At 46.5% G+C, this 14,357-nt stretch overlaps 1 non-coding gene across 1 annotated transcript; it reads left to right on the top strand.

The window, feature by feature from the left end:
• Positions 1 to 13,995: 13,995 nt before the first annotated feature.
• LOC131292365 (5.8S ribosomal RNA) lies at positions 13,996 to 14,150 on the top strand. Its single transcript, XR_009190015.1, has one exon. It is a non-coding gene; the product is annotated as a 5.8S ribosomal RNA (ribosomal RNA).
• The last annotated feature ends 207 nt before the right edge of the window (positions 14,151 to 14,357 follow it).

Genomic DNA, 14,357 nt, shown 5'->3' with positions numbered 1-14,357 from the left:
GCGGTAAGAGATACGGCTTGGCCGTAGAACATTTATAAGTTGGCCAAGACAAGGCCTAAGTTTCGTCCATAGACGACAAGAAGATCGAAGATACCTGAAGGTGAGATATGGGCGTCCCAAAGTGGGCCTTTGAAAAAGTGACAAACTTCCCTTATAACAGCATACACCAAATATCTCTGGCTCTATGGCACCGAATAAGAAGTTGAGCTCAGCGACAGAAAGGTGATAGTCAGCGCTAAATATCATACGAACAGAGTGAAGCGCTAAAGGGAAAGGATCTTGTTGATATAAGGTGACAAAGTCGAGAAAAGTTGCCTCAAAATCATGAAAAATGTGAAAAAATGGCTAAGTCCCGGGTGCCTTAAGGGCAGGTTAATCGAATGTACCGAGCTGGCGGTACGAGATAGAGACTTGGTGTAGAACAATTATATGTTTGGCATGGCAAGACCTACATTCGGCCAATACAAAGTGAGAAGATCAAAGATACCCGCAAGGGTGATATTGGTGTCCAAAGGAAAAAAGCACTAAGTCTTGGGAAACTTATATGAAGAAAAAGGACCCTGATGGGTCATATGGGATGGATCGAAAAATCGGCTAAGTCCCAAAATGGGGATGTCAGAACTACACTCATGTGTTACCACATCAAGCAAGGCAAACTTATATGAAGCAAAGGACCCTGATGGGTCATATGGTATTGATCGAAAAATCGGCTAAGTCCCAAAATGGGGATGTCAGAACTACACTCAAATGTTACCACACCAAGCAAGGCAAACTTATATGAAGCAAAGGACCCTGATGGGTCATATGGTATTTTACGAAAAATCGGCTAAGTCCCAAAATGATGATGTCAGAACTACACTCATGTGTTACCACACCAAGCAAGGCAAACTTATATGAAGGAAAGGACCCTGATGGGTCATATGGTATTTTACGAAAAATCGGCTAAGTCCCAAAATGGGGATGTCAGAACTACACTCATGTGTTACCACACCAAGCAAGGCAAACTTATATGAAGGCAAGGACCCTGATGGGTCATATGGTATGGATCGAAAAATCGGCTAAGTCCCAAAATGATGATGTCAGAACTACACTCAAAGGTTACCACATCAAGCAAGGCAAACTTATATGAAGGCAAGGACCCTGATGGGTCATATGGTATTTTACGAAAAATCGGCTAAGTCCCAAAATGGTGATGTCAGAACTACACTAAAATGTTACCACACCAAGCAAGGCAAACTTATATGAAGGCAAGGACCCTGATGGGTCATATGGTATGGATCGAAAAATCGGCTAAGTCCCAAAATGGGGATGTCTGAACTACACTCAAATGTTACCACATCAAGCAAGGCAAACTTATATGAAGGAAAGGACCCTCATATGGGTCATATGGTATTTTACGAAAAATCGGCTAAGTTCCAAAATGATGATGTCAGAACTACACTCAAATGTTACCACACCAAGCAAGGCAAACTTATATGAAGCAAAGGACCCATATGGGTCATATGGTATTTTACGAAAAATCGGCTAAGTCCCAAAATGATGATGTCAGAACTACACTCAAATGTTACCACACCAAGCAAGGCAAACTTATATGAAGCAAAGGACCCTGATGGGTCATATGGTATTTTACGAAAAATCGGCTAAGTCCCAAAATGGGGATGTCAGAACTACACTAAAAAGTTACCACACCAAGCAAGGCAAACTTATATGAAGGCAAGGACCCTGATGGGTCATATGGTATTTTACGAAAAATCGGCTAAGTCCCAAAATGATGATGTCAGAACTACACTCAAATGTTACCACACCAAGCAAGGCAAACTTATATGAAGCAAAGGACCCTGATGGGTCATATGGTATTGATCGAAAAATCGGCTAAGTCCCAAAATGGGGATGTCAGAACTACACTCAAATGTTACCACACCAAGCAAGGCAAACTTATATGAAGGCAAGGACCCTGATGGGTCATATGGTATTTTACGAAAAATCGGCTAAGTCCCAAAATGGGGATGTCAGAACTACACTAAAAAGTTACCACACCAAGCAAGGCAAACTTATATGAAGCAAAGGACCCATATGGGTCATATGGTATTTTACGAAAAATCGGCTAAGTCCCAAAATGATGATGTCAGAACTACACTCAAATGTTACCATACCAAGCAAGGCAAACTTATATGAAGCAAAGGACCCTGATGGGTCATATGGTATTTTACGAAAAATCGGCTAAGTCCCAAAATGGGGATGTCAGAACTACACTAAAAAGTTACCACACCAAGCAAGGCAAAGTACCTAGGTGAACCCTAGGAAGAAACACGGACCAAGTCAGATGGCCTAAGTCAATAGAACAAGTGACCTAGGCAAAGTTGTATGGCGCTGAGGACCCTGAAAAATCTGGTTAGTGTAGTTTAGACAGGGTAGGTTTTTGGGTCGGCCGAACCCCCTTATTTTGGGTTTTGGCCTCATCAAGAAGCTACACCTAGGCAAACTGCCTAGGGTGAAAGTGCGAAGACCAATCGAATAGTAAGACAAGTTTTGACCGATCGCCCTAGGCAAGCTTGTATGAAGAAAGGGACCCTAAGGGTCATATGGAAATACATGAAAAATCGGCTAAGTCCCAAAATTGGGATGTCAGAACTACACTAAAAAGTTACCACATCAAGCAAGGCAAACTACCTAGGTGAACCCTAGCAAGAAACACGGACCAAGTCAGATGGCCTAAGTCAAGAGTGCAAGTGACCTAGGCAAAGTTGTATGACGGTGAGGACCCTGAAAAATCTGGTTAGTGTAGTTTAGACAGGGGAGGTTTTTGGGTCGGCTGAACCTCCTTATTTTGGGTTTTGACCTCCTCAAGAAGCTACACCTAGGCAAACTGCCTAGGGTGAAAGTGCGAAGACCAATCGAATAGTAAGACAAGTTTTGACCGATCGCCCTAGGCAAGCTTGTATGAAGAAAGGGACCCTATGGGTCATATGGAAATACATGAAAAATCGGCTAAGTCCCAAAATTGGGATGTCTGAACTACACTAAAAAGTTACCACATCAAGCAAGGCAAAGTACCTAGGTGAACCCTAGCAAGAAACACGGACCAAGTCAGATGGCCTAAGTCAAGAGAACAAGTGACCTAGGCAAAGTTGTATGACGGTGAGGACCCTGAAAAATCTGGTTAGTGTAGTTTAGACAGGGGAGGTTTTTGGGTCGGCTGAACCTCCTTATTTTGGGTTTTGACCTCCTCAAGAAGCTACACCTAGGCAAACTGCCTAGGGTGAAAGTGCGAAGACCAATCGAATAGTAAGACAAGTTTTGACCGATCGCCCTAGGCAAGCTTGTATGAAGAAAGGGACCCTATGGGTCATATGGAAATACATGAAAAATCGGCTAAGTCCCAAAATTGGGATGTCTGAACTACACTAAAAAGTTACCACATCAAGCAAGGCAAAGTACCTAGGTGAACCCTAGGAAGAAACACGGACCAAGTCAGATGGCCTAAGTCAAGAGTACAAGTGACCTAGGCAAAGTTGTATGGCGCTGAGGACCCTGAAAAATCGGGTTAGTGTAGTTCAGACAGGGGAGGTTTCTGGGTCGGCTGAACCTCCTTATTTCGGGTTTTGGCCTCCTCAAGAAGACAGACCTAGGCAAACTGCCTAGGGTGAAAGTGCGAAGACCAATCGAATAGTAAGACAAGTTTTGACCGATCGCCCTAGGCAAGCTTGTATGAAGAAAGGGACCCTATGGGTCATATGGAAATACATGAAAAATCGGCTAAGTCCCAAAATTGGGATGTCTGAACTACACTAAAAAGTTACCACATCAAGCAAGGCAAAGTACCTAGGTGAACCCTAGGAAGAAACACGGACCAAGTCAGATGGCCTAAGTCAAGAGTACAAGTGACCTAGGCAAAGTTGTATGGCGCTGAGGACCCTGAAAAATCGGGTTAGTGTAGTTCAGACAGGGGAGGTTTCTGGGTCGGCTGAACCTCCTTATTTCGGGTTTTGGCCTCCTCAAGAAGACAGACCTAGGCAAAGTGCCTAGGGTGAAAGTGCGAAGACCAATCGAATAGTAAGACAAGTTTTGACCGATCGCCCTAGGCAAGCTTGTATGAAGAAAGGGACCCTATGGGTCATATGGAAATATACGAAAAATCGGCTAAGTCCCGAAATTGGGATGTCTGAACTACACTAAAAAGTTACCACATCAAGCAAGGCAAAGTACCTAGGTGAACCCTAGGAAGAAACACGGACCAAGTCAGATGGCCTAAGTCAAGAGTACAAGTGACCTAGGCAAAGTTGTATGGCGCTAAGGACCATGAAAAATCGGGTTAGTGTAGTTAAGACAGGGGAGGTTTCAGGGTCGGCTGGACCTCCTTATTTCGGGTTTTGGCCTCCTCAAGAAGACAGACCTAGGCGAACTGCCTAGGGTGAAAGTGCGAAGACCAATCGAATAGTAAGACAAGTTTTGACCGATCGCCCTAGGCAAGCTTGTATGAAGAAAGGGACCCTATGGGTCATATGGAAATACATGAAAAATCGGCTAAGTCCCAAAATTGGGATGTCTGAACTACACTAAAAAGTTACCACATCAAGCAAGGCAAAGTACCTAGGTGAACCCTAGGAAGAAACACGGACCAAGTCAGATGGCCTAAGTCAAGAGTACAAGTGACCTAGGCAAAGTTGTATGGCGCTGAGGACCCTGAAAAATCGGGTTAGTGTAGTTTAGACAGGGGAGGTTTCAGGGTCGGCCGAACCTCCTTATTTCGGGTTTTGGCCTCCTCAAGAAGACAGACCTCGGCGAACTGCCTAGGGTGAAAGTGCGAAGACCAATCGAATAGTAAGACAAGTTTTGACCGATCGCCCTAGGCAAGCTTGTATGAAGAAAGGGACCCTATGGGTCATATGGAAATATACGAAAAATCGGCTAAGTCCCAAAATTGGGATGTCAGAACTACACTATAAAGTTACCACATTAGCAAGGCAGACTTGTATGAAGAACGGGACCCTGGTGAAAGTAGCAAATATCCCAAACCGAACATGAATATTATACACACAAGAGTACGAACATAAAGGAACACGGACCAAGCGTACCGAGAGAATCGGTACTATAGAACCCTCGTGGTTCTACACAAAGACTTTATGTTAGGGGTTCAAGCCCCATAGTACTCAAACGGTGACAGTAGCAAATATCCCAAAACGAACGTGAATCTTATTCACAAGAGTACGAACATAAAGGAACACGGACCAAGCGTACCGAGAGAATCGGTACTATAGAGCCCTCGTGGTTCTACACAAAGACTTTATGTTCGGGGTTCACACCCCAAATCGAACGTGGAATTTACTTTCTGATGGTCATGCGGTCGTCCAAAGGGGTCTAGTATCCTGGGATGACAAGCATCACGGGCACAGCTCGTATCAAAACAGTCGAAGAGGCCCGCGAAAGCTTGCTTTCCATGGCTATGCGATGCACAAATTGAGTTTACTCACCGTAGTATAAAACGAACGAACCGAACCTATCCGAGTAGGGATAATGGGCGCAGTAACATACTTCTGTGACCCAGCGAGAGTTGAACGAGGTGACATGAACTGTCAGTGGCTTATATCAGATGGGATACATACATGAGATTGCTTTCAAATCTACACTCGAAAACCTAACCAAGTAAAAGCGAACGTGGGGAGGATTCGAAACCGGTAACGAAATCTTAAGCTGGAAAGAGTCATCACTATGGATACATATTATGCGAAACCAATCAAGTGCTCAGTACTGATCCAAAACCTAAGAGCACTAGTGAACACCTTATTCTCACCCTAGTTCACATCCAAGTGATCGACCACGTGTGTGAAGCAAAGACCAATCGAATTCCTCAATGGACTGAACACTATGAACAAATGGCCAAAAACGTTATAACTATCCAAACATCCTACTATCTAGCGAAAGTCATCACGATGGAACCATACAATGATCTTAACCTATAGCGCTCACCTATTCCTACCCAGAGTGCAAGTGAACAGATTGCTCACCCTTACCAGTTCACAACCACGTGATCGACTAACATACCGAGGTTACCACAAGTCAAAGTTATACGTTTACAAGCGCAAGACCAATCGAAAACCCCGAAAGCAATCTCGACCCAAAATGTATTATCCGTGAGTGTAGTCGAGTCTCGTACTCGTCATCTGTAATCGTCGGATAGAATATCCAGTACACGGTTGTCTTTCCAAATGAAATCTACATACAGAACTCGCTCTTGGCAAATGGGTGGCATTGGCGCAATCAGGAGCGAGTTCCTGTCCGGGTGCCAAGTGATTGGCAAATGTCTGGGGGAAAGCAACCATATATTGATTTGTCTGTTAGTGTACTGGGTGTTTGAGGTATGTAGTATCCACGCTTGGTTGGGTGTGTCAGAGGACCGTGAATGCGTTCGCAACCCCAATTGGGGTACATCGGGAATGATTTTGTGGAACCGATGTGCCCGGCACACACTAAGTTTTGTTGCAAGTTAATAGTGTGCCATGTCCGGGGGGGTTGTGATTAAACTCTGGTGAATTGCGTACTGTGGTGATTGGGGTATGAAAGCCCCGCAGTTGCAATGATCGGACGCGCCTAGCGTGTCCTTTAGTTGATGGTAGGGAAATGAAGGCCCTTGTCAGCTCACCTAAGTATTCATGGAAGTTTGGCATAAGGTCGCTGTGGTAGGGGTATGAAGGCCCCGTCAGCGCATGCACAATCGGGCGCACGAGCGCTTAGCGGAGTCGAATGCCGCTCAAGTGCCTGTCCGGTGCATCGGGTGTGTGTGATACGAGGGCAATGAGGTTCGCACGGGGGCTCGCCTCCCGTGTGCTACCGGACTTGACAACATATAGAACGTGGTGTTTGCTCCTCCGGGTGCAATGGGACAATGAACATTCGAACGCAAAGTCGGAATTCTGGTTGATCCTACCAGTAATATACGCTCGTCTCAAAGGTTAAGCCATGCATGTCTAAGTACAAACAGATTTAATGTGAAACCGCATAAGGCTCAGTATAACAGCTATAATTTACGAGATCATCAACCTAGTTACTTGGATAACTGTGGAAAATCTAGAGCTAATACATGCAACATGCCAGGACCCTCGCGGGAACTGGTGCACTTATTAGTCAAACCAATCGCGGGTTCTCCGTGTCATTGAGTTGAAGTCTGGATAATGATGCTGATCGTATGGTCTCGCACCGACGACAGATCTCGCAAATATCTGCCCTATCAACTATGGATGGTAGTATAGAGGACTACCATGGTTGCAACGGGTAACGGGGAATCAGGGTTCGATTCCGGAGAGGGAGCCTGAGAAATGGCTACCACATCCAAGGAAGGCAGCAGGCGCGTAAATTACCCAATCCCGGGACGGGGAGGTAGTGACGAGAAATAACAATATGAAACTCTTTAATGATGTTTCATAATTGGAATGAGTAGAGCATAAATCCTTCTACGAGGATCAAGTGGAGGGCAAGTCTGGTGCCAGCAGCCGCGGTAATTCCAGCTCCACTAGCGTATATTAAAATTGTTGCGGTTAAAACGTTCGAAGTTGATACTTGTCCAACACAGTCCGGCTCCGCCGACCCGGTCAACCCGTGGTCGGCGGGCCAAGTCGGAATCTGGTTGCGACTCAATGGTGTGGTAGGGCACCAAGTCTGTGTCATGGTGTGCCCTTCAACGGGTGCAAGTGTAACATAGAGCTCGACCGCTCACGTTTACCTTGAACAAATTAGAGTGCTTAAAGCAGGGTGCCCAAACGCCCTAGAATAATCTTGCATGGAATAATGGAATACGACCTTGGTCTAATCTTTCATTGGTTTGTACTCAGACCGGAGGTAATGATTAACAGAAGTAGTTGGGGACACTAGTATTACGGCGCGAGAGGTGAAATTCGTAGACCGTCGTAAGACTAACTAAAGCGAAGGCATTTGTCAAGGATGCTTTCTTTAATCAAGAACGAAAGTTAGAGGATCGAAGGCGATTAGATACCGCCCTAGTTCTAACCGTAAACGATGCCAACTAGCAATTGGGAGACGCTACAACCAGGTGCTCTCAGTAGCTTCCGGGAAACCAAAGTCAGGTTCCGGGGGAAGTATGGTTGCAAAGTTGAAACTTAAAGGAATTGACGGAAGGGCACCACAATGAAATGGAGCTTGCGGTTCAATTTGACTCAACACGGGAAAACTTACCAGGTCCGAACTTATGGAGGTGAGACAGATTAATAGCTCTTTCTCAAATTTAAGGGTAGTGGTGCATGGCCGTTCTTAGTTCGTGGATTGATTTGTCTGGTTAATTCCGATAACGAACGTGACTCACATATGCTAACTAGAACGCAGTCAGCGTTAATGCGTCGATGCCGATTGGAACGGGTTAGGACCTTTCGGTGGAGTATGACCTGACACCTTCGCTGTTCGTGTGCGCAAGTGCACTTACGGTACGCTGCTTAGCAGGACAATTTGTGTTTAGCAAAATGAGATCGAGCGATAACAGGTCCGTGATGCCCTTAGATGTTCTGGGCTACACGCGTGCTACAATGTGGGTAGCAGCGTGTCTCCTATTCCGAGAGGAACGGGAAATCACTCAAATACTCACTTAGTAGGGATTATGGATTGCAATGGTCCATATGAACTCGGAACTTCTAGTAAGTGCTGGTCATCAGCCAGCGTTGAATACGTCCCTGCCCTTTGTACACACCGCCCGTCGCTACTACCGATGGATTATTTAGTGAGGTCTTTGGAGATGATCGTTCGCTGGATCCTCGTGAACCGCGTCTGCTTTATCGAAGTTGACCGAACTTGATGATTTAGAGGAAGTAAAAGTCGTAACAAGGTTTCCGTAGGTGAACCTGCGGAAGGATCATTAGTGGCCAAGTGATCCTTCCAGAAGTCCGAACCTGCGGGTTGAGACTTCGGCACAAGTTGCCATATGATAATTGACGAAACACTATAGAAGTCCGAACCTGCGGGTTGAGACTCAGGCACAAGTTGCCATATGAAAGTTGACGAAACACTAACAAGTCCGAACCTGCGGGTTGAGACTTAGGCACACGTTGCCTTATACATGACTTCTAACAAATACACAAGTCCGAACCTGCGGGTTGAGACTTAGGCACAAGTTGCCTTATACATGACTTCGAACAAATACACAAGTCCGAACCTGCGGGTTGAGACTCAGGCACAAGTTGCCATATGAAAGTTGACGAAACACTAACAAGTCCGAACCTGCGGGTTGAGACTTAGGCACACGTTGCCTTATACATGACTTCGAACAAATACACAAGTCCGAACCTGCGGGTTGAGACTTAGGCACAAGTTGCCTTATACATGACTTCGAACAAATACACAAGTCCGAACCTGCGGGTTGAGACTTAGGCACAAGTTGCCATATGAAACTTGACGAAACACTAACAAGTCCGAACCTGCGGGTTGAGACTTAGGCACACGTTGCCTTATACATGACTTCGAACAAATACACAAGTCCGAACCTGCGGGTTGAGACTTAGGCACAAGTTGCCTTATACATACATTGGCCAAATAAACAGAAGTCCGAACCTGCGGGTTGAGACTTAGGCACAAGTTGCCATATTATATTCGATCAAACACTAAGTAGTCCGAACCTGCGGGTTGAGACTCAAGACCGTAACAAGATGTCACTATACAAGTCCGAACCTAAGGGTTGAGACTTAATGCGATCTAGATACCAAGTTGACATCCAATACCTGTTGAGCAAAACCAAAGATTCCCTGTTCTCGAATGATTACACTATATAACAGGGAATCATGAAGAAATCAAGCAAGCGTGAAACAAAGTCATCACTTGGGCATGCTCGATAGCCAACCACATGACCTTAACCTAAGAGAGCATGCAAACCACATGATACCTATAAACGATTAACCCGCCCTAGTTCAATCGTTCACCAAGTGATGACTTCAGTATGGCTAAGAGAAAAACTTTTAAATGGGAAAAACTCTAAGTCCGAACCTCCGGGTTGAGACTTCCGCGTCGGAGGTGGGCGCACCTCCTATCCGAAAGATGATGAATCAGGGGTGTTCGGTCAGCAATGGTCGGATGCCCCGTCGTAGTCCAACTATGACAATCAAAGTCAAGACCTCCGGGTTGAGACTTTCCGCGAGTACAAGCATAAAGGAACACGGACCAAGCCGTACCGAGAGAATCGGTACTAGAGCCCTCGTGGTTCTACATTGAGAGAGCCCTCGTGGTTCTCATTAGGGGCTTTATGCAAGAAGTACTCAATACTGTGGTGTGAAGTATAAAGTATAGTCCTCGCCTGGTCCACGCTGCTTCGGCGGTCCTGGGTAAGATAGTTAATTCTAGCTTGCCCTATAGTGGAATGAGGACACTTAATGCTTCGTCTTTTAGCGGCGGCTAGACTCCTCCTCACGGGGAACGAGTTGACGCGCACAGCGGCGGCTTACGCACTATGGCAATCATGGATGCCTGAAGATTCCGTGAAGTTCTCCCCTGGTCCACGCTGCCTCGGCAGTCCTGGGTAAAATGGAATATTTCCAGCTTGCCCTATAGTGGAAGAGGACTATCCAACAATACAAAGTCAAGACCTCCGGGTTGAGACTTTCCGCGTCGGTGGTGTCGCGCACCGCCTATCCGAAAGATGGTGTAACAGGGGTGTTCGATCAGCAATGGTCGGATGCCCCGTCATAGTCCAACTATGACAACCAAAGTCAAGACCTCCGGGTTGAGACTTTCCGCGTCCGGAGGTACGCGTACCGCCTACCCGAAAGATGGTGTGCTTCTGGGGTATTCGATGAGTCGGATACCCCGTCGTAGTCCAACTATGACAATCAAAGTCAAGACCTCCGGGTTGAGACTTCCGCGTCCGGAGGTACGCGTACCGCCTACCCGAAAGATGGTGTGCTTCTGGGGTATTCGATGAGTCGGATACCCCGTCGTAGTCCAACTATGACAATCAAAGTCAAGACCTCCGGGTTGAGACTTTCTAAGAGTACAAGCATAAAGGAACACGGACCAAGCCGTACCGAGAGAATCGGTACTAGAGCCCTTGTGGTTCTACATTGAGAGAGCCCTCGTGGTTCTCATTAGGGGCTTTATGCAAGAAGTACTCAATACTGTGGTGTGAAGTATAAAGTATAGAGTCCTCCACTGGTCCACGCTGCTCCGGCGGTCCTGGGTAAGATAGTTCATTCTAGCTTGCCCTATGTGGAAGAGGACTCAATACCCTACCTGTTGAGCTTGAAACAAAGTCATCACTTGGGCATGCTCATATTGCCATACACAATTACATTATATTCGAATGAGCATGCAAGCGACCCTATATAGACCGAACCAAAACGATAGATACCGCCGTAGTTCACCCCCACCAAGTGATGACTTCAGTATGGCTAGTGTGTGAAGTATAAAGTATAGTCCTCCCCTGGTCCACACTGCTTCGGCGGTCCTGGGTAAGATAGTTAGTTCTAGCTTGCCCTATGTGGAAGAGGACACAATACTTAATACTTAGAGTACAAGCATAAAGGAACACGGACCAAGCCGTACCGAGAGAATCGGTACTAGAGCCCTCGTGGTTCTACATTGAGAGAGCCCTCGTGGTTCTCATTAGGGGCTTTATGCAAGTCGTACTCAATACTGTGGTGTGAAGTATAAAGTATAGAGTCCTCCACTGGTCCACGCTGCTCCGGCGGTCCTGGGTAAGATAGTTCATTCTAGCTTGCCCTATGTGGAAGAGGACTCAATACCCTACCTGTTGAGCTTGAAACAAAGTCATCACTTGGGCATGCTCATATTGCCATACAATATTCCATTATCTACTAATGAGCATGCAGCTATATGATTATAACCTGTAAACGATTACCCCGCCGTAGTTCAGCGCTTCAACCAAGTGATGACTTCAGTATGGCTAGTGTGTGAAGTATAAAGTATAGTCCTCCCCTGGTCCACACTGCTTCGGCGGTCCTGGGTAAGATAGTTAGTTCTAGCTTGCCCTATGGTGGAAGAGGACACCATACTTAATACTGTGGTGTAATGAACAAAGTATAGTCCTCCACTGGTCCACGCTGCTTTGCAGTCCTGGGTAAGATAGTTAATTCTAGCTTGCCCTATGTGGAAGAGGGCATACAAGACAAAGTATAGTTCTCCCCTGGTCCACGCTGCTTCGGCGGTCCTGGGTAAGATAGTTAATTCTAGCTTGCCCTATGTGGAAGAGAGCATACATGAACCAAGAACGAAGGTTATGATCGAGGAATGATTCGACAACTAACCGATGGTATGAAATGTGAAGAATTCAAGCAAGCACACAATCAAGTCATCACTTGGGCATGCTCGATAGCCAACCCTATGACATTAACCTAGTAGAGCATGCGAAACCCAATATATATACAAGTAATGTAAACGATGCCTCCCTAGTTCAGCGCTTCAACCAAGTGATGACTTCAGAATGGCTAAATCAAATCGGTTCAAAACATACCATCGGTACCCTATTGAAACACACAAGTCGATATCAAACCTCTTAATTGTGTAGTCCTCCACTGGTCCACGCCGCTGCGGCGGTCCTGGGTAAGATAGTTCATTCTAGCTTGCCCTATGTGGAAGAGGGCACATTACTCAATACTGTGGTGTTATGAACAAAGTATAGTCCTCCTCTGGTCCACGCTGCTTCGGCGGTCCTGGGTAAGATAGTTAATTCTAGCTTGCCCTATGTGGAAGAGGGCATACAAGACAAAGTATAGTTCTCCCCTGGTCCACGCTGCTTCGGCGGTCCTGGGTAAGATAGTTAATTCTAGCTTGCCCTATGTGGAAGAGAGCATACATGAACCAAGAACGAAGGTTATGATCGAGGAATGATTCGACAACTAACCGATGGTATGAAATGTGAAGAATTCAAGCAAGCACACAATCAAGTCATCACTTGGGCATGCTCGATAGCCAACCTCATGACATTAACCTAGTAGAGCATGCGAAAACCAATATATATGTAAACGATGCCTCCCTAGTTCAGCGCTTCAACCAAGTGATGACTTCAGAATGGCTAAATCAAATCGGTTCAAAACATACCATCGGTACCCTATTGAAACACACAAGTCGATATCAAACCTCATGATTGTGTAGTCCTCCACTGGTCCACGCCGCTTCGGCCGTCCTGGGTAAAATGGAACATTCCAGCTTGCCCTATGTGGAAGAGGGCACATTACTCAATACTGTGGTGTGAAGTATAAAGTTCAGTTCTCCCCTGGTCCACGCTGCTTCGGCGGTCCTGGGTAAGATAGTTCATTCTAGCTTGCCCTATGTGGAAGAGGACACTTAATACTTCGTCTCTAAGCGGCGGCTTGACTCCTCCCTACGGGGAACGGGTTTACGCGCACAGCGGCGGCTTACGCACTATGGCAGTCATGGATGCCTTACGTTTCTATGAAAAGTGTGTTCCTCCCCTGGTCCACGCTGCTTCGGCAGTCCTGGGTAAGATAGTTAGTTCTAGCTTGCCCTATGTGGAAGAGGACACGTAGACTTACTGTGGTGTGAAGTATAAAGTTCAGTTCTCCCCTGGTCCACGCCGCTTCGGCCGTCCTGGGTAAAATGGATTCATCCAGCTTGCCCTATGTGGAATGAGGACACTTTATGCTTCGTCTCTAAGCGGCGGCTTGCTCCTCCCTACGGGGAACGGGTATACGCGCACAGCGGCGGCTTACGTTATGGCAGTCATGGATGCCTTACGTTTCCATGAAAAGTGTGTTCCTCCCCTGGTCCACGCTGCTTCGGCAGTCCTGGGTAAGATAGTTAGTTCTAGCTTGCCCTATGTGGAAGAGGACACGTAGACTTACTGTGGTGTGAAGTATAAGGTTCAGTTCTCCCCTGGTCCACGCCGCTTCGGCCGTCCTGGGTAAAATGGATTAATCCAGCTTGCCCTATGTGGAATGAGGACACTTTATGCTTCGTCTCTAAGCGGCGGCTTGCTCCTCCCTACGGGGAACGGGTATACGCGCACAGCGGCGGCTTACGCAAGTTAGTCACCCTCGGCAGTGGATCACTCGGCTCATGGATCGATGAAGACCGCAGCTAACTGCGCGTCATAATGTGAACTGCAGGACACATGAACATTGATAAGTTGAACGCATATTGCACGTCGTGGGAACCTACCATGATGTACAGATGACTGAGCGCTTATATTTGAGAAATGTATCGCATACATTTAACTACGCCGTGACACCCGTCACGAGACGTGCACCATGATGTTAACTAGGGTCGCGACGACCCGCTAGCATTAAAGAACCCGTGGTTTACAATATACTGGCATTGGAATTCGAAGTATTTAGAGCGTCCGTGTTCCCGCGTGAGGCGGAAGTACGAGGAGAAGGCGTGCTTGTGGTGTC

The sequence above is a fragment of the Anopheles ziemanni genome, assembly GCF_943734765.1.
Source record: "Anopheles ziemanni chromosome X unlocalized genomic scaffold, idAnoZiCoDA_A2_x.2 X_unloc_51, whole genome shotgun sequence".
In the NCBI taxonomy this organism is placed as follows: domain Eukaryota; kingdom Metazoa; phylum Arthropoda; class Insecta; order Diptera; family Culicidae; genus Anopheles; species Anopheles ziemanni.
This window is presented reverse-complemented; position numbering and strand designations above follow the sequence as displayed.